This window comes from Cavia porcellus, unplaced genomic scaffold, assembly GCF_034190915.1.
Source record: "Cavia porcellus strain 051 isolate PalLab524CR breed Dunkin Hartley unplaced genomic scaffold, mCavPor4.1 scaffold_23, whole genome shotgun sequence".
Lineage (NCBI taxonomy): Eukaryota > Metazoa > Chordata > Mammalia > Rodentia > Caviidae > Cavia > Cavia porcellus.
In genome coordinates, this window is record NW_026947506.1 from 3,809,306 (window position 1) to 3,825,110 (window position 15,805).

A 15,805-nucleotide genomic window follows, 5' to 3' on the forward strand; every position below is an offset into this window, starting at 1 on the left:
CACCCCACACCATCACAAGAAGAAGAGTTAGTGCAGTCCAACACTAATCACATTCATGGAAGCTTCATCAGAGTCAGTCGCTATGGTTTTCCTGTTTTATCATTAGTCACTATTGTGGGTTTTCTGTCATTATTAGTCACTATTGCAGGTCTCTTCCTGTGTCAAATTTATCCATTAAACTTTGCCATAGTTAGGGACCTACTGGAAAGATCTAGTAGATACAGTGGTACCTCAGTTCCAAAGCCTGATGCTTTCACATTCTGGTTGTAAACCGAGCTGGAAGAGCAGGGCTGTACACACACAGGATGTTGGCTTTGCTGCTGAAGTCACCCACTGAGTCCAAGTGCAAGCACAGCATGACGCAGGTGTACTCCCCTGGCTAGTCTTGGAGCAGGGGGACCAGGGGGAGTAGGGGGAGCAGGGGGAGCTTTGCAGCCCTTCAGGTAGAGCGGCTAATGATCAGTACCAGGATGACGGTGACGCTGGGTACATAACAAATGGTCAGATCCAAACTGTATTTTGACCTGGGCATGGTGGTGCATGACTAAAATCCCTGCACTCAGGAGGCTGAGGCAGGAGGATTGCTGTGAATTCAAGGCCAATCTGGGGTAATAGTGAGTTCAAGACCAGCCTATACCCTATCTAGAAAAAAAGTATATTTTAAAGCTTGATCATTGATTTGTTGAAGAGCTGAATGCAAAATATGTGAGAAGCGTGTGACCTGAGCAATGGGAACAGACAGATGGCATGCACGGAGACTGTGAGCTGTAACCGGAAAAAGGACCAAGGAACCTGCTGTGTGGCTCGGCCAGGCCATGTGGCTTGAGCTGTCTGATGGTTGTCTACATAGAGATATTGCATGGACACTCATGGCTGTGCTTTTGGGTTTCACAAAGCTGTTTAGGTCAGGGATTTAAATCTAGAGCCATCGGCTCTTTGTTGTTTAAAACCCCAGGCCAGCTGAGCTGACCCACATTGCAGCAGGTGCAGAAATACGGCCCGAGGTCAGAACATTGGAGGAGAAACTGGAGAAAGGATCACCAGGCAGAGAAGAGGTGGACCAGGAGAAGGAATGACAGTGGAGGAAGGATGCCAGGCAGAGAGTGCTCTCCAGCGAGGCAGGGACCCCCAGGGCCCCAGCAAGCTGAGAGAGCTACTACATTTGGCCAAAGGGGACTGAGAAGAGCTGCGGAGGGAGGGTTTCTAGGGGAACCAGTAGTCCTGAGCTCCGGGCCTGCCATTCCTCAGCGCTGTCATCTCTGAGCATGCTCATGTGCAGGAGAAACCCAGCCACCACCATGACATGAGTTATCAGCTGTCAGCCGGCTGGGACCTTCGGTCTGTGGGGCCCAGAGCCCCTCCAGGATGCCAGCACTCAGGCACTCACTGCTTCCCTGAGCCGGGACTGTTTAATTACAGGCAATCCTGGTAAACCTGCCCAGACACAGGCTGTGGCCCGAGAAGGAAGCCTGGCGTGACTCGCAAAGGGCACGGAAGGGCAGCCCGATTCTCTACCGTGGGCTCCTTAGGAAGCGCGAGGGAGGGATTATTCACCAGCGCAGAGCCAGAACCCCTTCCTGCCTCTGTCCTAGCCTTCCATTTCTAAGCCGCCCAGTCTCTCCTCTCACACCTACCCGGCCCAGGAGCCCTGGGACCGCAAGCGGCTGGCCTTTCCTCCTGCCCCTCTCGCCTGACTCAGAGCCTGGTTTATTTATCTGTTTTCCTATCATGCAAGGCTTCCTGCCCTTCCTGATGCAGATTAACCTAGCCTTTCTGGTGGTCTTTCAATTTTCTCCTTCGCTATTTCTAAGATCAATAAAGGAAAGGGCAGGAAACTGGCCAGGCAAACAGAGAGATCTGCAGAAGAAGGGGAATTAGAAAAAGCAGCGTTGATTTCTCCATCGCAGCGCGGTTCCACAGCTGTGGGCGCCTCTGCCGGGAGTGGCGCACGCTGCCAACCTTGAGCTGGAGGTCCGCGGAGCCGTGGCTCGGTAGGAGGCTCAACTGTGCCCGCCCGTGCCCACCTCTGCCCCGTCCATCCCTGGAAGCTCGGCTCATCAAAGGCATGGCCCAGCTTTCTGAGCTGGACAGCAGCTAAGCAGTTGTTTTGACCTATTTTTCCTTGCCTCGGGCCATGTGACTTGATTTTTCCCCTTTTGAGGATTTGCCAAAAACAAAAATAACAATTCCGACTGCTTGTCACTTAAACTAGAGAAGACTTGATACATCTATCAGAGGGTACAAGGTAGGAGAGAGATAAAAACACAAGGTTAACTCCAGGGCAAGCATTCCCAGCACCCCTCCGGCCGCTCCTTTCCCCCAGGTCATTTGCTCTTTCAGCTGCTGGGTAGAGGGGTCCAGCACCTGATCCCAAGAAAACCCAGGAAAGGGGTCCATGGGCTCCCAGGGGAGTGAACTGCAGTCCTGGGTGGGTCCCTATGGTTTTCACGGGAGGAGGATCTGTACCTCAGGGCAGCTACTGCTTCTGTCCCCTGCGGGGTGTGGGTTCTGCTCAGAGCTGGGCTTGCAGAGAGGCTGGTGACCCCCACTGCTACTATGCACTTCCCGGGTGGAGCCAGCTTCCAGCCTGATTTAAGGAAGCAAGGGGTGGGGTCGTCAGCTAATTATTTCAATTTCTGCCTTCATCCTCTCTGAAAACACTGAGAGCTGTGAAGAGTTGAAATGCAAAGTGCCATCCAAGTGCAATCAGAGCTTATTTAGGGTCTTCTTAAACACAGAATTCTCTGTCTCCTTGGAGGGAAGGCAACAGCCATTGCCATGGTTACAGAGATCTGTTTTCTAGGGAAAAAAATAGAGGATGCTCCAGAGTGAGAGATCAGAAGAGAGATGGAAATTTGAGAATATAATTAAAGTGCCTGAGTGTGTGCACGCGTGTGTGTGTGTGCAGCTCCAATGCACCCTGACCTCGAACCCTTGGTGTATCCAAAGTGGACTCACACATACCCCGTGAGGCATCGGTCTCTGTGAGGACGGATTCTGTGTTTACTGTGGTCACCCCCAGGCCCTCAGAGGTGCCCTGGTCACGGTAGCGAGCGCTCAATGGACAGAAGCAGAGGGAATCATTCTGCTCTGGGCTGCGAGTCGCTCAGTGCTCCAGATGGCTCAGGTGATCTAATGCCCAGCTGAACTTGAGCTGGCCACGCCTCCTGGGATGTGAGACTTGAGATCACCTCCCCATCCCCAGTAAAGGGTCGTCAGAAAAGGACCCCCCTGGTTCTGATCCATCTATTTCCACCTTGTTCCTTTTCTGCCCTGGAAAGAGTTTGAACAAGAAGCATAAAAATGGCAAAACTAAAAATATCGTCCATACTGCTTCTCAGCGCTGGATTCTGGGTCTCCTTCACCTCTCATGGCCACCCAGCAGGGCCTCAGAGGGGATCCTCATTTTGTCTCTTGGGATGGAATGGACTGGAATGAGGTGGAGGCCAGGCGTGAAGAGGCCAGGAGTCTATGCTGATGGGGCGTAGGGAGGTGTGTAACAACCGTGCATTAGGATGCATGCACAAACTTTCCTGGGAGTTTCAAAGCCCATTCCTGAGGTGTACAGCCGAGTATCAGAGAGCCTGATATCAAAGGATTAGGGATCAAAGGCCCGATGGAGTGCAGAGGGCTGTGTTTACTGAGAACTGTTGAAGTGCTTTGTCCTGATACTGATTTTGTTATTGTGTGACTAGCTCATTTCATTGTCAACAGACTATTATATCATTATTATTTTTTGCTAGTATTGTTGGTACAGTGTAATGATATATATATGCAGATTTATAACTTGTGTGCTTATTTTCCAGAGTAGACTCCTAAATTTTAAATCTACAGGTGAGAGGTGAACCATCTTTAAATTTAATAAATTTTACAGTGTTACTGCACGGGAATGTCATAGTAAATTTTGACAGTAAGGACTGGACCAAGGGCTGTGCACAGGCTGGCCCTCTATCACTAAGCTACATTCCGGTTCTTTTCAGTGATTTGATTTTGAGATGGAGTCTCACTAAGGTTGGAGTTAAATTTGCAATTCTTTTGTCTGAGCCTCTGTACTAGCTAGGACACAGGTGTGCACCACTTTGCCTGGCTAAGGAAAATCTCCTCAACCAACACCAGAAAGATGTTCATTCTATGGACTAATGGCAGGCATTATACATTTTTCATAGTTTTACTTGTCTGATATGATAATATCTGATTGTATGCAGAAGTCTTTATTTATTTAAAGTTTTGTAGTTTATTTTACTATTATTTTAGTGGAAATTTTAATAAAGTTTTGATTTTCTTATTGAAATCATACTTGCGTTTTTCATTTAACATCTGCTTTTGGAAATAAAATCTCCTACAGGTCTCCTATGAATAAGCTAACCACCTCCTCCACAGCCTATTGACTGGGACTGAGAATTATCCAAGGGTGGTCTTCAGGGATAAAATGCAGAGACACTTGTACATTGTGGCTTTGTTCTGGTGTGGTTATTTTAATACTAAATATGATATTTATTGTTCCTTTGCATTTGAGCACATCATCTGTGGTTTCCCCCAGTGATGCCTATGTTGGCTCATTCAGATAAGACCTCTTCTTCCCAGTGAGAGGGGATATTTTAAAATTTGATGAAACTTGAATCAGATTTAATGTCCCAATCTGCATGCAATAATTCCATTGTTGCTAACCATGCAGATCACTAAGACCCTTGTCAAAGAATATTTTCTTCATTGGAAAGACTCAATATTTTAAATTATCTCTCTGAAGCTCTTGCCTATGGTTGGGAACCAGATGTCTTTGACTGAGAGAAACACAAACATGATAGAAAGGCCTCAGAATTACAGCCTTTAGTTATGGCACAGAATTACTGACATCTCAGCAGGAGAGGAACCTGTGCGCTGCGTATGATGAGAAATCCGTGACTGGACATTCATGTACCGTGGACACCTCTAGCAGAGAAGGACATCAGGACTTCTGTGAATCTGCCTGGCTGATAAGTGTGAAAACTGACTTTGTATTTTTCAGTCTGGAAATATAAATTTTTCTGGACTCTGTATTTTTTATAAATCTGTCTCTGTTTTATTTTGATCTGAACATCTTCAGAATGCCCGGAGATAATGACTATGTAATGATGTGTCCTCTCTTCCCATTTGAGCCCAGCAACCATCTGACATTATGGAATATTTTACTTTGAGCAATCAGACCAACAGAAGGGATGCGTAAAAAGTTGAATCCCAGGAGAACGAGCCACTAGACGGAGGTAACAATCCTTCGTGCAAACCTCACCTAGCAATGGGCATGAATCAGGGCACAAACTGGGCACGGGCTGAAGCAGCAAGACGCACATTCCACAGTCCTGAGATGATTTCAGCTCTCAAGGATCGAAATCATCAGAGCCATTGAGGAAGGAAGTGAACAGGAGAATGGGTTTTTAAGATCTTTAGGAAATGCAATTGGGTAGAATACTGTTAGACAACTTGGCAGCTGAGACACATGGTAGGCTCCTGGCACTGACTTCTGAACTTGCCAAATCTAATGAGCCTTTTGTCTTCCTGTCTCTGAGAAGACAATTTTTAAGCCAATATTAAGCTATGGAAGGAGGCAATGGGAAAATCTGCAGTCATCACGTATTTATAATTTAGGAAGGACCCATGCATTGTGCAAAATGGTTCTGTTATTTTCAAACCCAATACAGTGACTGACAAGAGAAGGATTCTCTGTGGTTCTTGGGAGGAGCAGAAAAGAGAATCACTTAGGACAGCTGACAGAGACAGACACAAACCCTTTTCTCTAGCTTCTGCCACTTGTATTCCTGTCTGTCCAGCCTCTCCTTGGAGGGAAGCCAGGCAGCAGTGAGCGTAGCCCTGGTTGATTTGTGAGTGCATGAGTTTGTAAGAGCCGTGAATAGTCAGTGAAAGGACTGGGCAAGAGAGCCCACCTTTCCCTCTAGTACTGACAGCACTGTGGTACCAAGTGGAGGTTTGGGCTGTCATTTTCTAGGAGGAAATCCAAGAAGATGGAGAAAAACCTCCATCAGATGCATTCAAGACAAAAGTTCACAGAAAGAGAAAAGACTCTGACACACTCTGACCACCTCAGACCCCCAGTGATTCATATTTAGAAATACAAATTCTGTAATTGTCCCTGAGAATCCATCAGGCTGGGCTGCAGCCCCTGCCTATTGAACCCTGTGGCCCCGTAGCCTCTAGAGTTTCCACGGCTGGCATAGACAGATTCCTTTTGGGTGTTAACTGAAGAAGAGGGAAGCAGCCCAAGAAGTCTGGAGCCCCAAATATGAAGCTTAAAGGTACTTGTTACTCAGCTTAAGAGCAACGTTATACCTTGCAAGACTAGTACATTCCGTGCCCCTCCCCACAATCTCATGGTCCCTAGTCCATGCCTCTGCCTCCGACCCTAGAAGCATACCCTGCCATTTCTTCTATTATAGACCAACACTTCTTCAAGACCCCTGGCTCCTGGCTTCATTCTAGAAGCTTCTGTTCAGCCCTCATCCTGTCTGCTAACTTGTGACTCATTCTGGTCCGGGCTGCCTCAGGCGGAACCCTCAGACATCCTCTGACCTTTGGTCACTCTTGGTCCAGGACTGTGGCCCTGAGCACTGGGCCCTTCCCATTGACCTATTGTGTTTATCTAAAGAGAATCCAGGGAAGTGTGGCGGTAATGTGTGATCCTCTCCCATGTTTTAGATTCTGTATCTGTGCCCAGAACAGACATGTGGGATGGAAAAGCCCTGCTTTATCTCTCCATGAATCCTGCTGTCGGGCAAGTTATCGCCTTCTTTCTCTCCTCGCCTGACTGCTCATGTGCTTCTCCCCTCTTCCACTCTCTGTCCATCAGTGTTGAGCCCCTTCTCACAGCCTCAGAGAAAGCCAGCCACTCTCTGGCCATTTGCACCCCAACACATACAGGCGTCTGAGGGCCTCTGCAGTATCTGACTCAGTGGGAGGCTTTGTCTCCAAAGCTCTTTCACCCTTCAGCTTCCTAACGTCACACTCCTGCTCTGACACAAAAGCTGCTCAGTGTATTGCAACCAAGAAGCAGGGTGGAGGTGTGAATCCTGGCTTGGCCTTTTCCACTGATAAGTAAGTTTTAACCTCTTCATCTATCAGTTAAACTTACCTTACAGGGTTATTTTAAGAATCAAATCATTAAATACATGGAAATGATTTCAAGCAATACCTGACCATGTAGTGACGCACAAGACATATAGACAGTCATGCGTTACGTAATGAACATTTTGGTGCATGTGACCATTACTCCTGATATGTCAATGTAATTGTAAACAGAGGTGTGGTCTCAGGTGCAGCACAGGGTCCCTCGCCACCTCTTCTCCAGTGCTGTCCCTCCACCCTGCTTCTTGTTTGCATTAGCTTTTGCCTGCTATGACTTTTCCCTGGGAAGCTTTTGCCTTGGAGCCTGCTGACAATGGACTGATGTCCCCAAACTGTAAGTCAAATCAAACCATCCCTACTATGTCCTAGGTGTCTAGTATTATGTCTGGCAATGCAGAGACTGATGAATACAGACCATTGGTACCGGAGAAGTGGAGTCCTTGCCGTAATTGTACCTGTCCACTTGGTTTAGAGGCACTTGGACATTGGTTATTGCAGGAGTTTTGAAAGCTTTGGAGAAGTAAGGTAAGGAAGGCCTAGAGTGCTCGAAGCTGCTTGATGAGTGAATCTAGGTGGATTTTAGAAGACCAGGATGATGACAGAAATGCAGACAGAAAAGGCCAGGACGAGGAAGTTGCAGCTGGACTCCATTGGCATTTGGAGGAGAGGCCATGCGTATTACACTCTGGAAGAAACTTTGCCTACATTTTGCCCTTGGCTTGAGACTTTGCAGAGGACAGAGATTAAGGGTGACAGCCTAATTACTCTGGCAGAGAAAATGTCAAGGTAGCCTAATACCCAGGCGGTGGCAGGGGTAGCACTGGCTGCTTTTAGCTAGATTTGCAATGAGAGTCAGCAGGGAAAGGTGGAGCAGAAAAATCTGAAAATTTAAATTTTAGTTCAGAAATTCAGAGCTAACGGAGGTAGGTGTGTTTGCTAAAGAGATTAACAGTGGAGATTAATACTATCATAAAAATGAGTACTGCTAAATCTTAGCTCGGCTTCTTGGCATATAACATCTACTTTCAAGGAGATTAACAAGTTCTTGTACCTGGCTCACCATTATTGTACTTATTTCCTCTGCCCCTTCCTCTCACCCCCTGCCCTGGTCTCTTGGATGCCTTCCCAGTTGCAAGAGATCATCCATGTGTCTTGTTCTATTTATTATTCTCTTTGTTTGCAGTGTGCCTAGCTGACATGTACAAATAGCTTTTTTAAAAAATAATACAAATGTAGTTTGTACTGTGGTTAGGAGGAGGATGTCTTGAGGACATCTCAATAGTCAGCAAGACTCCACCAACGGCAGGCTCAAGTATGCGATTGTCAAATTTAGATTTGACAAGTGTCCCTGAGACAGCTGCTTGAGGGGGTCTGCTAAGGAACTGTTTTCCCAGTATTCATTTTACTTTGCTTGGTTATCCAGGTACTCAGAAGCCACTGTAACCATAGTTCAAAGGGCCACAGCTCCTGCTTCAGCTGGCAGCTAAGCTTGCATCACCCGTGTGATGTTGGTTTTACTGGTGTGCAGAATGGAGCATAGGTGGTGCAGGAGGCTTCCTTCCAAATTCCACAGGAAAGACTTAGAGGCTCGGAAAGAAGCCCGAAGGGGTTAGACTGCCAGAACTCTCTGGAACTCCTTTTAAATATGTGTCCCGGATACCAGATATGGAACTACAGGGCTTAACGTTTTCCCTGCTGAGTGTCAGGCTTTCTTTGGTCTAATTCTGTTCTAGCACTCTGTCCCTCATTTTAGGGATGGGAATATTTATCCTGTGCTATTGTAACTTGGGATTACGTGGCTTATTATTTTGCAGAGATTTACAGCTAACAGTTTGCCTTGTGTCTCATAAGAGTCTTGGACTTGGGCTTTAGGAAAATGCTAGAAGAGAGGAGACTGTGGGAAGGATTATTGCATCACCATTGGTACATGAGATGGTTGTTTTAAATTAGAATTGTGACCTTGCTATTATCTTTATTTGGAGATTAAGTGTGGTTTAAGGAAATGTGTCTGGATGGGAAGTTAACAAGGGATGGATCATGACCGTTAAACCTGCTATATTAACATCAGTTGATTAGGAAACCCATGGCAGGTTGGTAGATTATGCTTCTCCAGGTGTCTGGGTGGCTCACAGGAGCACGACTCTGAGTCTTCTCTGTGTCCTCCCCTGCTCCCCTCAGGCACTGCCCCCGCCCTGCTCCCCTCGGGCACTGCCCCCGCCCTGCTCCCCTCGGGCACTGCCCCCGCCCTGCTCCCCTCGGGCACTGCCCCCGCCCTGCTCCCCTCGGGCACTGCCCCCGCCCTGCTCCCCTCGGGCACTGCCCCCGCCCTGCTCCCCTCGGGCACTGCCCCCGCACTGCTCCCCTCGGACACTGCCCCCGCCCTGCTCCCCTCGGGCACTGCCCCTGCCCTGCTCCCCTCAGGCACTGGCCCTGCCCTGCTCCCTGACCACGTGAATTAAGCAGCTTTTCTCTGCTACACCCTGCTACTATGATGTTCCTGCTTTGGAATCAATTAACGATGGACTTCATATCCTCAAAGCATACTTTAAAAAATCCTTTCCTCCTTTAAGGTGTAAGTGTGACCTGAGGTATTGAACCCAATAAAAAGGAGCTAACTAATAAAGTCAATGACACACTATAGCTACCATGGTAGTCCCCTAAGAATACATGACCCTAAACATTTTGTATCACCTAGGACATAATATCCTATTGCATCCCATCACTAACTCTAATCTTAACACTATATCTAACCCTAAGTATAGCCCAAAATCAAAATGTTGGGGTACACCCCCTTTGGGGGATCATCTTGCTATCATTCATTACAGTTCAATACATTGCTTACATGTTTGTGTTGACACAAGCATAAAATACACACTTTTCCCCATTGAGTAAAAGTATAGCACCTACAATTTAGTACAATACTTGATAATAGTAATGAATGGTTATGGTACTGGCGTATGTATTCATTATGCTGTATTTTATTGCTATTTTAGAGGTTAATCCTTCTATTTATAGAAACAAGTTTGCTATAAAGTAGAACTCCATCGTACGTTTACAACAGACACACACATGCCTTGTGTACACCACAGTGCTTTTGCAATGCTGGGGATCAGCCCCAGGGCTTCAGGGATGCCAGCAAAGCGCTCTGTCTCTGAGCTACATCCCTGTCTTTCTCCCAGGGGCCACTGGAGATGACTGACCTCTGTGGCTGAGGATTGCATAAGTACATCTGTGAATTTATAAACACACCTTTTGACTTCTGTTTGCCATTATTTTTACCTTTCTATTGTGACAAACCTACTCAGGTTTAAGGTCCAGAATAAATAGCCCGTTCCCTGTGGTGGCCCAGCACCCTTCCCACCCCCAGCTCCCCCAGCCCAGCACAGGATCCACCCGCTCGCTGTGCACAGACCTTGCACGAGCTTGTAACTGCACGGTGATATTTTTTTCTGTTCATCTCCTCACTGCTCTTCCTGATCGCTGATTCAGGCATCCCACACTGATTCTGGCACTATTAACACGGTGAGTGACAATTTGCTGATTGCGTTTTCCTGAGATTCTTTCTTCCCTGTCAATGTCGCCGCCACCGGGGCAGCCAAACCTGGCATCTCTTCCTGCTCTCCACAACTTTGTGTTTGCAGAGTGCCTACGTGTGGGCAGCGGGCCCCTCAGGTCCCCCATATTGTCACCGTGATTGACTCTCCTCTGGAATTTGGCAAACTTGCCCGTGGCCTGTTGGAATAAAACCGATTTGATTAACAGAAACTTTCCTAAAGCTCATGTGTGCGCTTTGTAATCAGTGTTACGGAATGCACAGGGTCACCCCCTCTTAGCCCGAGCGCTCACATCCCTTTAGGAACTCTTCGCTTTGCTTTGTCTGTTTTTGATTATTTCAAGCATTTTTAGCTCAGAAATCTTGCACTTAAGAACTTCACGTTACATCACATGCAATTCCCGACACTGCATTCCTTTAGTGTCCTGATCTGCATTTTGCTATTTAGGAGATATTTTAGGAGATTTTTGTATGCCTCATAATCTTAACAAGCAAATCTCCTGATAAGCAATCTATCAATTTTCGAGGAGAATTTTTCTTTAATAACCAAGAATGAATCACATTTAATCGCATTTGCCTACATTAATTGACAATTTACATCATAAAGTAATAGGAGTTCAAAAAAAGTATAGTCACACACTACAACAATGTAGCCTAGTACTTGGAAATTTGTAAATTATTGCTTTCGCTATCAAACTATTATGCTCCCATTAAATAAAGTTTGTAACACTTGAAATGCAAAAGTTAAATTTTATTACTTAAAAATTTATGTTAAGACCCTTCAGTCTATAATTATTTTTGCAATTTTATTTAATATTTCACTTAATATGTATTACATTATTTGAGTTTATATGTAAGTTTTATGTAATACAGTGTTCATAGAAACAGACATTTAGAAACTATCTGCAATATTGTATACACACATACCTGGTACACGCACACTCATGCATGGATGTGTGCACATATACATACAATTTTTCTCTTTGGGGTTTACTAGGTAGCTACTATTATTTCATATTTATTGGAATCTGGCCTTATATTTCACTCTCAATTTATATTATTTTTCACTAAAAGAATGATTTTTTTCCATGAATATTATGCTTATTATGCATATATTATACATTATGTATATCAAGAGAAAAATTACTGTATCAGAGATTTATAGTTATTTACAAAGGCACAATTCAGAATGGATGCTTCTTTTCAGCTCTGTTAGAATGATGTGTTTTTTAAATGACATTCGCCAGTTGTATAAATATGCTGGCCATTACATGACTTTCCACACTTTGTATTTTTCTGACTTTTAGCCAATTTAATTATGATTCATTATATTTGGTATAATTGACAAAATAACTGGCACCTAAAATGTATAACATGATGGAGTCACAGATGGCACAACCCTCTGAAATTCTCTGTGCTCTCAGGTAACAAGCACGCCCATCTCTCCCCTGTCCCCTGGTGTCCATTCCAAAGGGTTCTCACAGCCTGGCCTCCCCAGCCCCAGGAAATCCCCGGTAGGCTGCAGATTAAGTCTCCCAGGTACATGCAAATGGAGATTTGCAGTATGTAAGCTTTTAGTTAGGCTTCTTCCACTGAGAATAATTGCCTTTAAAACTTCTGTGCATAAAAATATCCTATTTCTACCTTTGCTGAGAAGTTTACCGTTGTATGGAGACACAACAATTTATCCTTTAAGCCATACAGGCACATTTAGATGTTTTTACTTTGGTTATTTTGGGGAACGTTGTATGAAGATCAGATATGAGTTCTGAGGTGTTATATGCTTTCAATTCTCTGGGCACATATTTAGGGAAGGGATGGAAGAATTAAAATAAATAAATAAATTGGTATGTGTTAACCTTTCAAACACCAGCAAAAAACGCTTTCCAAAGTGTCTGCACTGAATCCCCTTCCCGCTGTCTGCAGAAGGGCCCGAGCTGCGCCACATCTTCATCACGGATTCGGACCGGCAGTCTTTAAATTTTATTCATCCTAATAGGTGAGAGGCAGTGATTTTAACTTGTGATTCCCTAGTGACCGGCGATGTTAACCAGCTTTCGCCCAATAACACATGTGTCGTTTTTCTTTCCATATTCTTAGTGAGATATTTTGTTGATATTGAAGACTGATATTTCCTTATATAGTCATAAGTAATTTATTACATCTGTGATTTGCAATTGTTTTAATTTGTAGCTGCTAAATTCTTTTGAAGAGTGAAAGTTCTTAATTTTAATAATTATCATTTATCTTTTTAAAAATTTATAGATCATATTTATCATTTCTGCTTCACAATGTTCCCACCAAGCACAGCTAAAACCCTTTTTTGTGAAGACACTAGCCATACTGTGTTTGTTCCCACCCTGACACCTGATATCAGTTTCATCACCTATGTATGCTTAATTTTCAATGAAGGTCACATTTGGGGGCGTACGATAGTAGACCTTGAACATATATTTTCTGGGAGGATGTGATTCAGTCCATGGTGACTATGAATGCTTTGCCTGCTCTAAGATCACGATGATTTATTTAATATCTTCTTTCTAGAAACATGGTTTTCTTGGTTTTGCACGCAATCGTCAGCCACTATGTTTGGAAAAGGCTGCCCTTTCTCGACGGCATATCTTTGCGTCTCTGCCCAACATCGGTGGCTGCTGTTTGTGCTGCTCTGTTTCGGGACTGTGTCTATCTGTATGTCAGTGTAACTCTCTCTGCCTATTTTAAGCGTCCTTTCAAATAGACTCTGTTTTCTGAGTTCTCTGATTTTTGCTGGAACTTCTGTGGATCTTATGCTTGATCTTTTTTTTTCCTCTTGAGTTCTTAAAAACTTCTCTCCAGTTTTTTGTGACTTTGTTACTTTTCTTTATAATTTGATTAGTTTCTAAGGTCAATTATGTAACTCAGCTTTGCTGAATTAGTTGTCAACTCAGTTATTGAGTTTTCTTAAATTTAATGACTCATAATTTGATGAACAGGATGGTTATTTTTCATATTTTCTTTTTTCTTCAAATATGGTTGGTTGGTTTGTTGGTTACTTGGTTGATTTGTTTGCTTTGAGACAAGTGATCTTTATGTTACCTGGGCTGGCCACGAAGTCATGATTCTGCCTCAGCCTCCCAAATTGCTGGAATTACAAAGACCGGCCACCATGCCAAGCTGCAGGTTAAATGACAATTCCAATATTGGGATTTTTCTGAAGATGTTTTAATGCATCATTCCTCCTGCCCTTCATTTGAAATACAATTTTCTAGGACCCCAAGAACTGACCCCAGGGTGTTTTCACTGAGTTGTGTCCTAGTCTTTCTATTTTTTTTTTTTTTTCCAGATATGTTCTTCCCAACTCACTAAGTTGCTCGTGCTGGACTTGAACTCATGAACCTCCTGCCTAAGACTCCCAAAGTGTTAGAATTATGGATGTGCATCACCAGCCAAGAAGTGCCATTTATTTTACATTTGCATTTTAATCTTTAACCAAAATAATTTGATCTTTCTCTGCTCCACAGAGGACTGCCGTCCACAGAGGACTGCCATTTCTTCTGCCATGATTTAAATTGTTGTTGTTGTTGTGTGTGTGCTTCACTGTTATTTTTCAATCACTGACATTGATTAATTTTTAAAAAAATTTTTTGCAATGTTCAACAAGAACTTTTAATAGTTTTCAGTGATTGGATTCATCAGAATATCTGCTTCGCAGAATACCCTAAGTATAAGCATCTGAGCTTTTGTTTGTTAACATAACAATTTGCCTAATGACTCATGTGGCAGGAATGCAATTATATAGTTAACAGCTCACTGAACAGCGGTATATTTAATCCTCTCTTGTCACTTGATATAGCTTATCATTAATATTGATAATACCAAATATCTTACATATATTAATTTGAGATTTTTATATGATAAAGATACTAATCATTTAATTAGACTCTACCAAATAAAAGATGCAATAAAAGGGGGAATTAAGATGAATAAACACTTCTCCAAAGGAGAAATAAAAATGGTCAATCAATACAGGAAAATGTGTTCAACATCTTTGGCCATTAGGGAAACTCAGATGGGAACAGCACTGCAATTTTATCTCACTCCAAAAAGAATGACTATCATTGGGAAGTCTGGTAATGAGTGGGGGACAAGGAACCTTTCATCCTATTGGTGGGAATGTAAATTGGAATATCCACTATGACAATGTGGTCATTGTGGATGGAGATGTGGATGGAGATTCCTCAAAACAATGAAAGAAGAAATTCCATTCGATCTAGATATTCCCCTTTTGAGTATCTTCCTAAAGGAGATAAAGATATTCTGTTAGAGTGATACATACATACCCATATTCATACATTTGTGATTCATAAATAGCTGAATCTTGGAAGAAGCCCATCAACAGACAGATAGGTTAAGAAAATGAGGTATTTGTACACAATGAAGTACTACTCAGCCATCAAAAAGATATTTAAATAAGTTACAGGAAAACAGTTGCACCTTGAGTCCTTAATGCTAAATGAAAACAATCAGACCCAAAAAGGTCGGTGTCACATGGTTTCTTTTGTATGAGAAACTCAAAGTATAAATAAAATGAATAGTGAGGTAAAGGATAGATTGTAGTCAACAGGGAGGTAGATCTTTGCCGCTGGAAGGGAATCTAAGCATGGAGGATGAGGGGATGTGAGGAGAGGAGGGGGAAGTAGAAACGGATCAGATGTGATGTGTCCGAGGTACCACCTCCCCTCAGGGAGTGTGTGAGGCACCGTGAATAAAAATGGTGTTCAGAGGTGATGTTTGGTTTAACACAGGCAACATTTTCCTCTAGGATGTATTCCACTGAATCTCGAATTCAAAGAATCTGCTTGCAAAAGTTTTATAAACATGCACGCTGATTTTCCAGCAATCTACTGAATTATTTCAAAATTATTCATCTGCCGGGGTCATCAGAAACTCATCGGGCTCTGAGCGAGTGCTGGCTCACAGCCTCCCAGAGGAAGGGACAGCAGGCTCAGCACGTTGGCCCTGTGTCTTCTACTGTGTTTCATCCTCGAAGGCTCAGCAGAAAGCAGGACACTTTCCCTTCTCACTCTGAGGAAGACATTGCCACACGCTGTCCCGCAAGTTCACCTCCTCCAAGGAGCTTTATTACCTGAAAGCTCGCTT